This window comes from Equus asinus, chromosome 24 (assembly GCF_041296235.1).
Source record: "Equus asinus isolate D_3611 breed Donkey chromosome 24, EquAss-T2T_v2, whole genome shotgun sequence".
Taxonomy (NCBI): Eukaryota; Metazoa; Chordata; class Mammalia; order Perissodactyla; family Equidae; genus Equus; species Equus asinus.
In genome coordinates this window covers 66,602,956-66,616,783 of record NC_091813.1, presented here as the reverse complement: position 1 = coordinate 66,616,783, position 13,828 = coordinate 66,602,956, and positions in this window count along the sequence as shown.

Here is a 13,828-nt window from a genome sequence, read left to right as displayed (position 1 = left end):
ACACAGACGTCCATTAGTAAGTGAATGTATAGGTGGATATGATATATCCATACAAAGGAATACTACTTAGCCATAAAAAGGCATGAACTGTTAATGCATGTCGTTACGTGAGTGGTTTTACAACCATTATGCTGCATGAGGAAATGCAGACACGAAAGAGCGCATGTATGGTTCCATTTATATAGAGGTGTTAAAAATGCACACCTATCTATGATGACGGTGGTGGCCCGGGGCTGAGGGTTGAGGGAGTGATGGACGGCAAGGGGGCACAAGGAGATTCGTGAGACGCTGATGGTGCCCCGTCTCTTGACGTAGTTTCATTGGCGTAAACACCTGCCAAAATGCATTTAATTGTAGACTTGAAAGTGGCACAGTCTACTGTACCTGAATGATACCTCCATAGTCTAGAAACAGCACAGAAAGGAGGATGTGACGGGAGGCAGCCTGTTGGAGTGGAAAGAGCCCTGGACTAAGTGTGGAGGCTCCTGGGCTCCAGCCTGAGCACTGTCTGAACTAACCGTGGGCAAGTGACCGAGTCTTACTTCCTTGATACCTGCCTCCTCTCCTGAAAGATGGATCCAATGATCTGCTGATGGTGGCTGCAGTGAACAAATGTAGGAATATTTATGAATGCTTTTCGGGATAAAGAAAGCCCCTCACTGTGTGGGATGGGATAAGGTACCTGATGTGGTAGAACTCGGTGGCGGGAAAGTTGTTTAGACTGGAGCCCTTTCCATAGAAAGACTCTCCCTCCACAGTGCACGGAAGCCACCTCCAGGGCTCATCAGTCCCCAGATGGAGGGCCGTGGGACAGGGCTGCGTCTCCTCTCCTTGGAGAAAGGAGGTGGTTCCGTGTGAGGGGACTCAGCGCCCGTGCCTTTGGCAGGATTTGTGAAAGGATGGAGGACACAGCTGCAGAAGTCAAGGTGGAAGCTGGATAAGTATCCAGAGACACGAGGAACAAAAGAAAATTTAAATTTTTACCCAGTTTTGGGCAGAGTGCGCCATGATGGTGATCCACCCGATCAGAGACACACAGATCAGAAACCCACCCTAGGACAATTCTGTAAGGACAAGGCCTTAGGTCATCAGTGTAATGCTAACTCGTACACGGATATCTATGTCTCCATGGCCACTGAAGCTACTGTATTTGTGGTGGGTGAAGGGGGAAGAAACACTCACCCGCAGGTAACAGGGAATAATCAGGAGCCGCTAATGGGTGGGTCAGTATGGAGAGGGGTTCAGCAAGAACAGTAAGTGAGGTGCGAGTCCAGGTGCCAGAACCAAGATCAGCACAACTGAGGACTGTGTTGGTTTAATTTGCTCCTAACAGCGAAATGGCCCTGTGGACTTGGGGGGGTCTCTTGTCTCTGTGGTTCTTGTAAGTCTGACCCATGGTGAACTCACCAGCCTTAGGATTTCCTGCACACACAGAAAATACCTGTCGTCTCCTGGGACTGAAGACAGGAGGAGAGGCAGGCCTACTTCCTACCCAGTTGTCTTATGTCCTTGGTAGGCAGGTAACCAGCAAAGGAATTAGTAAAGAAGTAAGTAGCAAAATTAAACACCAAAAAAGGTACCTAGTAAAAAAAAAAATGTACTTGTCATGTGACAAATAAGAGAAAGAGTCCTAGAGGGCACCCCATCTCTGGGAGTCCACAATGCCTCATGAACTGTATTCACTTGGCCACCCTCTGGTAAATTCAGCACGACGCAGACAGGAGGTGGTAGCACCCGGCGTGGCTCTCCATTGGTGCTCCCTGGAGTGACTGTACCATACTGGGATGGTTGCGTCTCACCCCTCATCAGTGCTTACGTGGCCAGTGCACCGAGCACTGTGCTGGGTCTCTCTCCCACCCCTCGGCAGCCACACTCTGCTCCTCACATAGGAGGATAGTTATTTCCCTCATACGGGGGACTCCACCCGTGCTTTCTGCGGCCCTCCCTCAGCCTCCTTCAAAACCAGCTGGGATGCCACGGTGTCCGAGCCTCCTAGTTCAATCTTCTGTCATCCCTTTCCCTCCTGGCGCAGCAAGGAGCAGCAGGAGGTTGAAAAGAAGGAAGTCCCGCAGGACTCAGAGGATGAATGCGTTTTGACTCCTTCAATTTGCCAAGAAGGAGCTGACGGCCACCAGCCTTACAGTGACGGCAAGTTCGCATTTGATGAGCGGGAAGTCGGCTCTGCTCTGGATGTAGGCAGCGGATGCTCTCCTTCTAAAGATCTCTAACTCCTCTCTCAGGCAGCCGCCATATTCCTTGTTCCCCAAACCCGTCTAGACAGAGAGATTTAATCCCCGCAGGCAGACCCGATACTTACACACCCGTTTGGTCCAGACTCTAGGATTGAGTTTGAAATAGGACGATCCACGAGTCAGTGGACTTTGCTCAATTCCTGGTTGAAGGCCACACCTCTTTCATGCTTGTCCCACTGATGGGTTCCTGGACCCAAGGTGGTCCTGCCAGACTCACAGGTCCCTCTACAACTGGGGCACAGGAGGCGACTTTCAGACACTCCACGTTTGAATGAATCTCTTATCTTGCATGCCGTGCTCTAATGTTTATTCCTGAGTGATGTCCTCTGAGTTTCCCTGCCTGTCCACGGCTGCCGGCAGCCTCATCTTCATCCTCGGAGATGTCGCTACCCTGGTTCACTTCTCTCAACCCGGAGTCTAGCTCCTTTCCTTTGTCTTATCTCGTCTCATCTCAGGAGTTGTTTGAGTAACAGAATACAAGCTCCACCGTCATACTTTGTGTGTTTCCCTGAGGCAAGGCAGGACCCTGGAACTGCCCCACCCCATGAATGGCCACGGTTTCTTTAGAGTATTGAAAATTCTCTTGCTTGGACGGTGTGTAGGTTCCACTCATTGTCTAATCTCAATGTACAATTCCTCTAAACCATTAACAAACAGCGTTTCAGATGGAAAAAGCCTGAATATTGCAGCGATGCTCAAGTGAGCAGTTAGGCAGTTCCTCAGGATCTCTGGGGAAAAGGATATGTTTAAGAGTTTGCACAGACCCGGGGCATAGGCTACTGTGACGATGACCTATCGTATCAGGGAGATTTGTCCAATGGCTGAAGAAAGTGAACCCGGTGACTTCTCACAAGGCCCTACTAGTATTTCCTGGAATAGTTCTCTCACAATAGCCTGTTATTACCCTGCGGATATTTATGTCCCTTTGCTAGGACCAGACACAGGATCGGGCATTTGCGATGGGGGAGCTGCTTAACGTAACTGTCTTTCTCTTAATTTACTTGGAGAAAATCAAAATGATCACGAGGGAGTGAAAGGACCAGAGCCAGGTGCCCCCAGGTAATTCTGAATAATTGTGGGCTGTAACTCCCTGGTGACATCCGCAGACCTCAGATCCAGGCAAAAGCAGAAAGTGCTGAAGCTAACCATATCATCCACTCTGCCAGCCACGAATTATCCTTTTTCATAAAGCTTTCTGCTTTTCTTGTGCTACTTGTATCGTTTCAATTTCTGACTAACTCCTCAAGTTTAGTATCTCACGGCCAGTTGACCCGGGTGAACCAGTGAGTCATAGCGATTTCCTGCATCACTCGTTCTCTCCTGCGTGGTGACGGAGTGAGATGCGTATCTGCTTTCTACCCGCCTGGCGTTAGCATGTTGGGGTGTATTTCATAGCGAGAAATGAAAATGGACAAAAATATTATTATATCAGGCTCAATGTTGAGAGAATGACGCCTTGATGGCGTGAGGTTTCTGGGATACGAGATGCGTCAAAAGCTGTGTGCTCCTTGCCACTACAGGAAAACTCAGTGCCACCGAAATGAAAGGGTGAAAGCCACTTTTCCGTGTGACTCTGCGTGTTGTGAGTCATGAGTGAACTGTACGCAGATAATTCATCTCTTTCTCATCAGCGTGTTCTTTGGGCAGAATACTGAGCCCCTACTGGCCTTTCTATCTCCTGCCCTGTGACAAACACAGTCTGTCCCACAAAAAGAGGGGAAAGTTGTTCCCTCTGTAATGGGTCAGTGCCTTTGCCTTCTCGACCACTCCCTTACACCTTTCATCAAAACCAGATAGGAGGGTATGACTTCTGATCCCTCTTGGGTTAATCTTCAGTCCTCCCTAGCCGACCAGGCTCAGCAGGGAGCTGCGGCAGATGGTAGAGCGGGACTCCCAGGGCACTCCCTGGAGGATCACTCTGACTTCTTCAGTTGTTCCTGGCCTGTTGGACTCCTACTGTCCTCATAGGAGGAGCGCCGCCATCTTCTCGCTTGAGGAACGGAAGTCTGTTCTGCTCTAGATGTAACCACTCGGTACTCTATTGTCAATGTGATAAAATGTGAACTGGACTCCCAGGTGGACTCCGAATTCTTTGTGCCCCCTACCTTTGGCTGAGCTGAGAGAGGTCATCCCTGTGTGCCTGCCCTGTAGAGGCACATTGATTTGACTCAGGCTCTAGGATTGAGTTTTAAGCATAGGCATGAGATGGTTCAGGGAGCTTGGCTCTCTTCTTAGTCCCAGGACATGCCAATGTCACCCTGGCCCCACTATCAGGTCATTGGCTCCAAGGCAGGCATGACAAACTCAACTGACCTCTGCAGCACCAGCAGAGACAGTGTCTGTTGGTCCTCTAATGTGGATGCACTGTCTCTTTGCAACTTCACTGCTCTAAGTTTCACGGCTGAATCACATTCCTTAAGATTCTATGCCTGCCATAAACATCTAAAAATCAATAGAACTGAATGACCGGTATGGCTGAAAACTAAATTAGTAATCTGGAAGATAAAGTGGAGAAAACAGCTCAGAATATAGAGAATGACAGAAGGCGAAACTATCAGAAAGAAGTTGAGGTGAGAATAGATCCAGAAAGCCATTAAGGGGCTGGCCCAGTGGCACAGTGGTTAAGTTCATGCACTCTGCTTCAGTGGCCTGGGGTTCACTGGTTCGGATCCCGGACAAGGACCTATGCACCACTTATCAAGCCATAAAGTAGAGGAAGATGGCCACAGATGTAAGCTCAGTGACAATCTTCTTCAGCAAAAAGAGGAGGATTGGGGCAGATGTTAGCTCCGGGCTAATTTTCCTCCAAAAAAACCAGTCTGGGCTGGCCAGGTGGCTTAGTGGTTAAGTTTGTGTGCTCCACTTCCGTGGCCTGGCATTCACAGGTTTGGATCCCGGGCATGGACCTAGCAGTGCTCGTCAAGACACACTGTGGCAGCATCCCACATAAAATAGAGGAAGATTGGCACAGATGTTAGCTCAGCAACAATCTTCCCCAAGCAAAAAGAGGAACATTGGCAACAGATGTTAGCTCAGGGCCAATCTTCCTGAAAAAAAAAACAAAACCAAACCATTAACATGTAACTAATCCAAGATGAGAGAGCAAAGATGAATAATCAAATAAATAGTAAAAGATGATTTCCTTGAACTAAAAAGAGATTTTCAGATGGAAAATGTTTACCATGTGCCAAAAACTCTTTTGTTGACATTTTTAAATTCCTAGTACAAAGTTTACAAAGAGAATTACCAGGACACCAAGCATAAGATTGTCATCACACTTTGCGTGAATAATACTGATGCTAGAAGTCAGTAGAGCAAGACTTCAAAGTTCTCAGGGAAAATTATTTTGAGCCTAAATTTTACTGCCAGCCAAACTGTTACTCAAGAATTAAGGCAGAAAAAGCTATCTAATGGCCCAGAAAATGCCTCCCATGTATTCCTCCTGGTATGACCTGGGAATGTGATGCAGGAAAATGAAAAATGAATCCAACAAAAAGAACTGCTCGAGGAATGAAGTGAAAAGAAAGGTCAAAGTGTCTGCTGTAAAACAGGCCTAGAAAGCAACTGGCCCAAATTCGAACAGGCAAGAAAAAGGTGGTGATTGAAGAACATCGATTAAAAAAATGTTTAATGGTCTGGGAGATCTTAGATGTGTGAAAAGGAACATGTGTGTCTATCTACCCATTAGAATAAAGGAAAGAAAAAACTATTCAGAAGTCATACTAAGACAAAGCAAAAATAGAAGGGTGTGTAAGTAAAGGGAACCCACTTTTTCTTGATTCTTTGGAAGGATATTTTTGGTAACTTAAAATCACATTTCCATCTTTATGAAAAACCTTACATAGTACTTGACTCTGCAATATTTATATAATCTTAATATTATGAATGTCCCATTGGTTTTCAATTTTTAAAGTCAAGCTATAGACAAAGTACAGAAAACTGACTTAAAATTCCAGAACAGAGTGCAAAGTTTACATGCCTGGTTGGTGATGGGAAGAGGGAAGGGTGAGTGGAGGCTAGTGGCCGTGAACACTGTCTTCATCTTACAGGACAAGGAGTAGGCTGACAATGGCAGAAGTTGAAGGATCAAGAAATAGGGATTTATTCTTATTATTTAGTTATGCATGTAACCATAAAAGATCTTAAAATGTTAATGCAACTAGTGAAAATTGGAAGGTGAGATGCAGATGGGCTGAGAGGTAGGGCAAGTGCACCAAATTTCACACCTTTCCTGGTAGGAAACTGACACTTAAGATTTGAAGTTGATGAGGCCAGAAACACAGGCACGCACATATGGTTAGTTCTCTGGTACAGAAGACCTAAAACCAGAGCGATTTATGGTGGCTTCTAGAAGTAGAAGTGAGGATGGGGGAGGGGATGCTTAGCATAATGGAGAGACTTCCATTTGTTTTATTTATTTATTTTTTAACATGTTGTGAATTGCCTTTTATAAATAATAATATATGTATTTAAAAGTTCTCCTCGTGGTGCTTTTGGAAGGATGTGTTCCATGTTATCCAAGGGCATTCCAGGTCTCCAGCTCCCTGACCCTGGTGACTTTAGGGATCTGAGGTCACCTGGTGTCTTGGGAGACCCAGCCAGATGGAGAGAACCCAGAAGCCTGCCCCAGGTAAGGTCCAAGGAGGAGACTCAACAGGAAGTCCGGGAGGGGATCCTCCTCCCACTGCCCCACAGGAAGGGGAGGTGACAGCCCTTCACCTGCCTCAGAGGCCATTCATGTTGGATATTCCCCTAAATCTGAGCCCAGATTTTGAAAGACAGGTCCATAGCCTGGGGTCCTTCTTTGCTTTCGGTTTGCTTATCTCCTGGGAATTTCCAGGATCCTTTTCCTGGAGGTGACTGCAGCTGCCTGAGACCCCATTAAGGCTGGGTGGATCCACCTCTACGATGTCCCAGGGACAAGCTCCTCACATCAGGCTTTGCACATGAGGCTTTCTGAGTGTCTTTTTAGGAAGACATTCTGTTCATGGGTGCCTAAAGCAAGCCTTCTGGAATGTAGCCTGGGGTTCATGAGCCCGGAGCATTCACATTGTTGATCTCCACTGCCACGCTGTCAGTACCCCAGTCAGCCCTGACTCACCCCAGGGCCTGTGAAAACCATCAGCGTCACTACTCTGAGCTTCTGCCAAACAGAGGATGGGCAGCTCTTCCGGGAAGGGTCGAGTTTCAGATTGCAGCTGGCCATTCATTGAGTGTGGGGAATTTGCCTGATCTTGTCTGTTGGCCAAGGGCAAGCCATCTCTGCACTCTGATTCCGCTTTCCCATCCCACACCTCATTGCATGCCTCATCCGCATCCCTCAGTCCAGTCTGATTTCAGGAGATATCATTATACTCCAACCTCATCTAATAATTGCCATTCCTGTGTGACTCAACAATTTCCAACAAAGCATTGAAAAACGCTTCTTGGAATATTAAGGACTGGTGGAGTCACTGAATAACAAGCAAGAGTTGCCAGGGATCTTGAGTTCACTCTGTGCAGCCCTCTCCCCGTTCCCAGACGGACAGCTGAAGCACAAAGAGGTGAACTGACTTGCCCAAGATCTTACAGCAAACAGTCCCTCTGAGTGGAGCTGGAGGTGCAGAGATACACAGGCACCAAAGAGGGAGAGGTATTCTGAGGACAATAGGAAATAACTGCAAATTCTGGCAAGTATTTTGGAGTTTCCTCCCACAGATAGTAGGCAGCTGGCCTCTTTCTCCACTGAGGACAAAATTCCGGGGGAAAAAAGGTTCTTAATTGCAGTTTGAGTTTATAAGTAAAACTAGAAGCATTTTATTTTAACGTTTCCATCTCAGAAACAGTGGATGGTGGAAACCCCTTTTCTGGAGGATTCTAAGCACAGGTGGTACCCCTGTCGCGGGGCTGGGCTGCCAGGACCGGGTCGGGGAGCGCAGCCTCCGAGCCGTGTAATTTCTGCACGCTCCGCCGCACCAGGTGCAGCTGCCTGCGTGGGAGCAGATTTCCGAGCCCGCATCAGATGCTCCAACAGGGCGACAGCGGCATCTCCTCAGGGCGTCCACGTGCCACATCGCAGGGGCTGCCGCCGGGAAACAATCAGCAGGGGCACGCGAATTTCTAAACAGGAGGAATCTGATTTCCATGCAATATCGTTGAGAAATCAAAGCCTGTAAGAATCATCGTGATAGGTAAAATTTGAAGATAGAGTATTTCTCTCTTCTGGGGGATTTCTGAATTATTTCCCTCAATTTTCAAGTGCAGCGAAGTACATGCTTCTGGAGACCTCTCTGCATTCCTCCCAGCTATCTTTGGGGCAATGCACTCTCCACTCAGTCGTCGTGAACTGTAGACAGCAGTGCTGAGGGTTGTTGATAACTCTCTGGGGTCGCCCGGCCCGGGCTCAGCCTCGGGCTCAGTTCGTGCTCTGCGGTCAGACGGTTCCATCACCAGGTGGATGCTACCCAGTCCCGGCGGAGGGGAGGCGATGTGATACGAAGTGCCCCGGGGACTCCTCGCCTCCCCTGTGCCTTCCTCTGAGATCGGAAAAGCGAGCGAGCCCACGTTCCGGGGCAGGCTTTGCAGACCATGCACCGCGCCCTTTCCGCAGGATGAGTTCCGTGCGTCCTAATCTCGAGAAGGACTCACTCCCTGACCTTTAAGGTTAGAAATAATTAGACAAGAAAATCCCTTTTCTTGGTTTCTCGTAACTGTCAACAATGATGAGTAGTGGAAATACGGCCTCAGGTCAGGCTTCTGCCCTCTCTGAACCTTTGCACCGTGTTGTTTATAGAAAAAATAGCATCCTGAGGCCTGATAAGGTGAGTGTTGCTGGTTCTGCCTTTTGACTGTTCCTTATGCTTTGCTATCACAGCAAAGGGCCGGATTGCTGCAGAAACCTGAATAAATGCAACGGTTCCTTGGGACTGTTCAACTCACTCTCCTTCTCCTCTCCTTGGCGCAGAAGCATCTCCTTTTGTCTCGGCAAACCCATTTTGGAAAAATGGTTTCAGTCTTGGCAGCAATAGACAGCTTTTTATGTCTTATTCTGATTGCCTTAGAGGTCAACCCAACGCAAAGCAACATTTAGTTCTCAGGCTCTGAGGAATCTTAAGGCGGCCCAGTCCTCTTTTTCCATTTTTAGTGATTTATGTGTTTTGAACCATATATAAGCATCTTCTCTATGCTTCATGTGCAGTGTTCCGAAGGCGTGCCAGCACTCTTTCCCTCTCCACGGAGAGCCAGCTCCTGGAAGCCAGGGCGTTGTTCATATCAGATGGGGGCCAGCATCTCCTTTATCCCCACAGATCCTAGATCAGTGCCTTTGAGAGAATGGAGGCTGAATAAAAATGTGCTGTACTGAATTAATACAAATAAAAGCCACTCTGGGACTGTATGAACCGTCCTGTGTCCTGGAGGAATAACGCACTGGCTGGACGGGGAGGCCGAGACCAAGCTGTAATAATCATGTTAGTCTTCACTGATTTCTGCATGGGCCCATTCATCCCACAGACAAGAACACAGGAGCCAGGTGTCTCAGCTCATCAGACAACACAAAAGCTGATGCTGGGGGCTTGCTTCTTGGCCAAGGGTTGTGGCCCGAGTGATGGGGAGTGGAGCCAGCGCCCTCAGACACCGCTCAGGTGGGGTGGCCTGGCCCAGCCCCTTGTTTAAGTGCACTGTATTCAGAGTCCACTAACTGTGACCCCTTGAGCACTATCCCCAGGGGCCTGTGCTCCACTGTGTGACTGAAAAGCAGTGGAAGTGTCATCACAGCCTTATAATTTTTGGACTGAATCGTAGAGTTTCCGTAATGCCCTCCAAAGTGTGTGCCTGGGTTCTGAAGGAGAAAAAAACACTTTGTAGTTGAAAACTTGAGAGTGAGAGCAGGTACCAACCAATTACTCTAATAAGAAAAAAGCTGGATCGGGAGCATGAACTAACAGCTTTGTAGGAATTTTAAATCAGAAATGTACTGACTCAAGTGTTTCCGATTAACCTCACTAAAACAATGAATTCATATCTCATAAAAAGGAGCCTTCTAGTGGGATGATCTGGCCATTTAACGAGGAGCTGACATCACGGGCCAGGAGAGTCCCTGGGGCCCGTGCTTAGACATGTTGTCCACAACTTCTACTTTTAGCTCCTAGAAACCCTGAGGCCACATTTCCTCTTCTTTTTTGCCTTATTTCTGTGTTAGTTCTGTTATATGGCAAATGTAAAGTTTTAATTCGATCCATGACTGAGAAACAAAAATTAGATGAACATGTTTTTCATCTTATTTCTGTAGGGGAGGAAAAACTTTTCCTCTCTATCCTTTTAGGTTCCAGACCTGGGGCATATAAATTAAACTGATAGAAGATGGATTGAAAGGAGAAAGAGCGCAAAAGTTTTTAAAATTTTATGTGCACGGGACCTTCAAGAAAAGAAACAAAAACTCAAAGAAGCAAACTCTGGGGCTTATATACCTTTTTTTTTTTTGGTGAGGAAGATCGTTGCTGAGCTAACATCTGTACCAATCTTCCTCTATTTTGTATGTGGGGTGTCGCCACAGCATGGCTTCATGAGTGGTGTGCAGGACTGAGCCCAGGATCTGAACCTGTGAACCCTGGGCCACTGAAGTGGAGCACATGAACTTAACCACTATGCCACTGGTCTGACCCCTTCTATACCATTTTAACAAAAGGCAATAAATTGTGGAGAAGTGACTAGGCAAAGGAAAAGGGATTTGGGCTCCTAGGGAGGGTAACTTGTGGAAAGGTGAATATAAGGGGAAATTAATGGTAGATAAGGGTCGTTTAGCAAGGTTTGTTATGCAGACTTATCTAGGTGCTGTCTGTCTCTGGTGACAAGGGCTGTTCTGCTCTTCCTGGTGTGAAGAGGGTGGAGACTCCGTCCCAAGGGGAGATTACACCCTGCTTTTAGGTAGATGGGAGGAGGGCAAAGAGAACTTCTTGTGTCTGCTATTTCTCAATTGCTTTCAGCTCAAAATAATTCTTATGCCAAAGTGGTATATTGTGGGGTAGCATATTCTGATCCCCTTCGCTTCATATATTTTCCACCTCTTAAAGAAAAAACACCCACTGTAGTCTAAGAGAAGAAATATTTGGATGTTGTGCTTGGGTGAGCATATTCTGGGAGACCAACATGCCAGGTAGGAGGGCAAGTGATGTGGATGCTGTGGGTAACTGGGGTTTCTGAACTCTGGAAGTGTCTCGACACCCTGTGTCCTCAGAGAGTAGTGTATGAATGAGGATGAGATGCAAGGGCTGGAACAGACGCTGCGGGTCTGGGTTCCAGGCTTGTTTTCGAATGAGAGTGCAGAAGGTGGGTTCCAGCGGGTAGAGTCTTCATTTAAGAAGGTCTATGAAGAAGGTGTTGGACTAACCCACAAAGGACTCGACTGTGTCTAACTTTTATTGATCTATCGTGAGAAAACGGACAGCAAGTTCAGGTCATGAGTCTAGAATGGAAGTGGCCATTTTTTGTATTTTTCTCAAGATTTTGTATCTGAAAGGAATCTTTTCAGTAATAACTGAGAACAGAGATTTCATTGGGGGTCTAATTTTTAGTGTGTTATACTCTCCATATTCCATGAGACTATTTTGAATGCCCATGGTGTTTGCAGCATCATACCCTGGGCACAGAGGGAAAAGCAGACTCGCAGTCCAACACTTCTTCACAGAGCTTTTAAGGGAGGGAGAGTGGAAAAAAGATGATGAAAGAACAGAAGCAAAATTCAACAATACAAAAATCACACAAGTAAATAAAATACAAAGCAAGGTAGGAACGATCACAAGGTGGTGTTTCCCTCGTGGGAAAATGTCAGGAAGGCCTGCAAAGGCTCAGGGCTGGATGGATGGGTGGGAAAGAGGCAGACTGGAATTCTAGAAAAGGAAATGTATTTATCAGCACGGAGACAGTTTTAATAGAACAGTATTGCAGTTGTGTTTCCCTTTTCTGGAGGGTGAGTCTATTCTTCAGGAACTGGTGAATTTACTGGCACTTGTAAAAGAAGATTGCTTCTAAACAGACGGCCCCTCTGACCTCCTCGCCCAGCCCGAGGTGAGGGTGCGTGAGTTGTGCCCAGAGTGTTTCCTTAATGATGCCGAGGCTCTGAGGAGGATGACTGACGCGGTGCGTTCTGGTCCTGCAGTCCCGGCTTCATCTGGGCACACTCGCTGTCTTCCACGGAGCTGTTTGATTTCAGATGGATTTCACAGCCTCCTTTCCTGTCCTCCGGGAATTTCTCATCTCTGTTAACCTCTGCTTGGCCTCCTAGGTGTTTATTTTACAGCGTGGAGTTTCCCCATTCGGGCATTTATTCTTGACCTGATTTTTATCAGAATGGAGCTTTCCTGGATTAAATAATCACATCCCTGAAAGCGAGTGTTTGTTTTGTAAGAAAAACTTCCTTTCTTTTAACAACTTCTCAAGCCCTTTGTAGCCTGAGTTTGCAAATTGTTACATTTCTCTAGTGGGGTTTACCGTAAAAATGTCAGCATGGGATTTTTAAAATGCAAATATTTCTGTAGCTACTACCCGCTTTTTCGAGCTGTGAAGTGAGTTGCACATCTGAAGTGGCCAGATTGAGGGGCACACCCCACCTAAATCCTGTGTGACCTTATCCAGTTATCGCAGACCCGCCCGGCCCTCCAAGCTTGCTCTGCTTTGTGGTGGATGGAAAATATCCACATTGGGAGTGAGGCTGCCTGGGGGGCCCTGGGCCAGCCCCAGGGGGTTCACTCACCAGGGTTTGGGCAGTGGCTGTGAGACAGGAACCAGCCTAATGTGACAGGGCCATCTGCAAGGCCCCGGGCCTAACAAGATTGGCCCTAACCCATCAGCAGCAGGGGAGAATCAGACAGAGGCCGCCAAGATCCACATTCAGCAGCCTCTGGACTTTCCTGGGCTCACACACGTGCCCTAGCACCCAGGAGTCCACTGAAGGTGACCCCAGCCCCATTACCATAGTAAAAATCACAGCCAGGGGTGGAGAGCTAACATGCTAATGATACACGCGTCGCATGCAGTGGCATGCTATGTGACAGTGCAGGCTCAAGCACAACCCCCCCTCGACATGCCATGACAAGGCCCTCCTCCCCAGCCTCTGCCTCGTAAAAGCCCCACAATCCCACTCCCTAACAAACTGGCCACCTGCCCCTTTCCTTTCTGCACCAGCTCCCCTGAGCTTCTCCTGTGCACAAGCTAATAAACTTCTATTTTCTACTCCCGTTTGTTGTCTCTCTTGATTTCTATGCTGGGGGACAATAAGAACCCAATGTGCCGGTAACAGCTGGAAGCTAATGGGAAAGTAGAATGCTGAGTTGGACCAGTCACCCCAACCCCACATCCTCCTCCATGGAAACGGCAGTAGTGAACCGCATTCAACAATGTGGGGAGGGTGGGTAGGCACCTTCACCTGTGTTCAGAGCATCACCGTGTTGGGAGGTAACTGTTTGTTTTCCCATCCTGGTGACATCTGCTCACCGAAGTTGAGGAGGTGAGGACGGATCCTTTAAAAACATTGAGCCCTGTCTGCAGAACCAGGCCGAGGGCCGGCAGTAATAGCTGTCCCGGCTGTGCTGCCCGGCGTG